The sequence below is a fragment of the Lactuca saligna genome, chromosome 4 (genome assembly GCF_052625555.1).
Source record: "Lactuca saligna cultivar CGN05327 chromosome 4, ASM5262555v1, whole genome shotgun sequence".
Taxonomy (NCBI): domain Eukaryota; kingdom Viridiplantae; phylum Streptophyta; class Magnoliopsida; order Asterales; family Asteraceae; genus Lactuca; species Lactuca saligna.
The window spans coordinates 320461297-320464869 of record NC_136420.1 but is presented as its reverse complement, the minus strand read 5'-3'; positions in this window follow the sequence as shown (position 1 = coordinate 320464869).

Below are 3573 nucleotides of genomic sequence, written 5' to 3'. Positions count from 1 at the left end.
GATGATTTCTTGACTTGATATTCTAGGTGACTCTTTCGGTTTTGATTATCAGTGGGACCGAACCTAGAATTTTGGTCTCTTTTGCTCTCTGAACCGAACCTCTGCTTTCGGTTGATACTGTTCTCTGAACCGAACTTCTGCTTTCGGTTGATACTGTTCTCTGAACCGAACTTCTACTTTCGGTTGTTATTTCTCTCTTGAGATCCAACAATATTTTTCTCTGACTTTAAATTTCTATCACGATATGAGAAATAGGCATTTTAAGACTGCCAAAACTGTTTTCTTTCAGAAAGATTCTTCTTGTATCTCTGATTCCTTTGTTGTTTTTTATTTCTCATCTGTTTCGGCTGATGATGGATGTTCGCCTTTTGTTTTTGATTTGTGTCAACAGGTCCACTTTGAACTGATGATGATTCACTCGAATATGCTTTTTCTTTAGGAACATCTTTTGTACCACTAGTACTTGGTACGTCAAAGTTATCAGGCTTGTTCAGTGGCTCCGGATTATATCTTCCTTTTGTTTTCCAGGATGTTTTCTCTGAAAGACCAAATGTTTCATCAACATTGTCGATAGGGGCAGACCAGAAGAACTCATCACAACCATCGCCATTATCTTCGTTTACAATAGCTGTGAGTTCGGCTGTCTGATGTTCGGTTACACCTGTGACCTTATACACCTGATTTGGTGTTGTCCTTACCTTTTGGTAAACAACAGCCTTTTCTTCAAGTTTCGGGGACTTTTGTTGGGCCAAGCGAGCAAACTCCACAGAATTTTCTGAGATGAGATTTTTGTGGTGTTCGGGTTCACTCTTGACAAACTCAGAACAGTCAACTTCATCCTCTATAGAAATTTCACTCATGTCATTATCCTCATTAAGCTCATATGCATTTTCAACATCAGTTTTATTTTCTGAGGTCAAATTGGAATTCAATGAGTTAAATTTTTGTATGGTTTCGGTCCTTAGATTCAGTTTGTCATTTTCATCCAAAAGGTTTTTCAGCATGTCCTTATGGTCCTTGGACTTAATGAAAGATTCAATTTTGTCTAGACCATACATATACGTCGGATTAACATCCTCAGACGAAACCACACTTTGACAATTGTATGCTTCAGCGTCGATTTCATCCTCAAACTAAAGGAAGGGCAAAATCATACGATGAATTTTCTGCCCTATTTCACAATTTAAATGAAGTTGAGTAATGTTATTGTAAAGACGCTTCGCAATCAAACCAAAAACATTTCGCTGTTTCAAAAGTTTTAAATTGTCTCTTTGCAAATAAATGTTTTCGTCCTTGGTTTTGATTAACTCCGACTCCTTCAGTTCGATCCACATCCTTCGTTCCTCACTCTTCGATGACAACCTGCTTATTTGGTCAGTTAGGTTAGAATTGGTGACCCGAGTTTGAGTTAAACTGCTGTCTAGATGAGAAATTCTTGAATTAACATTTTTTAAATTCTTTTTCATATGAGCATTGTGGGACTTTGAATGAAACAAGAACGGATTGTACCTTCTTGATCAGTTCATCAAGCTCATTGAATTGCACGCTCAGCGGTTTTGTTGTAAAGCACATGTCCTATTGCTCCTTCGTGTCTTTATTCCCACCATCTGTATTGTATCCCCTCATCTGAGATACGTCAGACACCATCAAGCATTTTCCACTGCTATTCTTCTCTTTCGCCACAAAAGCTTTTCCATGAGAAGGCCTCCTTACTTCATCATCCTCGGAGTCGGTTGACCAGACCTCCACTCCCCCGAATTCATCATTTGCTATCGAACCCTGTACAATCAAAGCATTCATAGAAGGGTTAGCAGTAGATTTCTTCTTCCTGATCTCATCCAGCTTTTTCAGCAACAAAGCTTCTTCATCTTTTTCCTCATCCTTTTCTGCCATCTTCTTGAGGACACAATCTTTAACATAGTGATTCTTTCCTCCACAGTAATAGCAGCTCTCTCCCGAATCTCCTTCAGCTTTCGGTTCCTTCTTTGATTCTTCTGCTTTTGGTTCGTCTTTGACCTTTTCAGAGCTATAACTTCCCTGCCAATTTCGATTCTTATTGGTGGGAAATCTTTTCTTGATGAACCTCTTGGGGTTTGATACCATCATAGCGTAGTCTTCAGAAGTAAGATCATAGTCTTCTATGTTGAGATCTTCATCTTCCATCACCGCTTTACTTTTGGATAGTAGGGCCAATGGTCCCATGCTTGAAACTACATTTTTCTCCTGTAGTACGATCTTTTCTTGAGATTTCAAAATACCCACCAGTTTCGCTAGAGAATAAGATTTGAATTGCTCATGCGCTTTAACTGTGGACACTACATCTCTCCACTCAGATCTGAGGCCATTTAAAAACGTAACCTTCTGCTCAATTAGCTTCCTTTCAATATCATGTTTAATCATCTTACTAAGAAGATGATTGAAGCGATCGAACGTTTGAGTCATGGTTTCTTCGGCTCTCTGCTTGAATTCACCAAACTCGGATAAGAGCAAGGTTTGAATGGAGTGTTCAAGATCTTCGTCCGTAGAATACAATTCTCGAAGCCTGTCCCATATTTCTTTAGCAGTAGTACATGAACTCACCAGCCTGAAAGTGTCAGATTGAAGAGCGAATCTGATTAATCTCAATGCTTTGATATTGCACTGAAATTTATCTTTTTCGTCTTGTGCAACATCTTTAACATCTTTCAAAAGATCATTATACTCCTTTTGAGTTTTAATAATCCTTGAGGTTGCAGAATGAGCGAAGGGTCTCGATACGATTGCTTCCCAGATGAGGTATCCATTGTCCTCCAATCCTATAACATAATCTTCAAAGTGATGTGCCCAGACTTCATAATCTTGGGTGTAAAGTGATGAGAATTGTTATCGAGAATTTAGAAAAGAAAAGATGGATTTGAACGATTTAAGATGAAGAACACAGAGAGTAAATATTAATCAGATCTCATATTGATTAAGACTGATTACAAAATTAAGCAGAAGTGAGTTCTAGCATCGTTTTTCTACTTCTAGCCTAAGTCCCTATTTATAGGGAACAAACAAAAAATATACTAAGTCTATACATTTTAACTTCGCATAAAAGATGACTTAGTAAAATAACATAAAATGCGAAACTACACAAAACACTCTATTCGACTTTTACAATATACATCAACATTCTCCCCCTTTGTAAACAGTCGATACAATTCAACTCATAAGCTTTTGAATTGCAGAGTGAATTGTCTTTTGCACTTCTCCATACCAAGAGATCACCTTCTTCAAATCATTCTTGTCTCCTTCGTTATTCTTCTTGCAATTATTCATACGTACAATGAAGTGCGTATATTGCGAAGAATTATATCTTTCAATCTCTGAGACTTTGAACAAAAATTTCTTCGGGTTTCCTTTTGTGTCTCTTCCAGAAAACACCATGCCAAAAGGTTTTAGGCAGATTTATCCTACACCATACTTTGATAAAGCAGATTGTGACAAAGTCTCCTCCCATGGAACTTTCACTTCCCTTCCCACAACATTTGCTAATTCATCATCTGTAAGGGCTAGACAATCGAAATAATTGTCTATGAAAGTCTTCACATG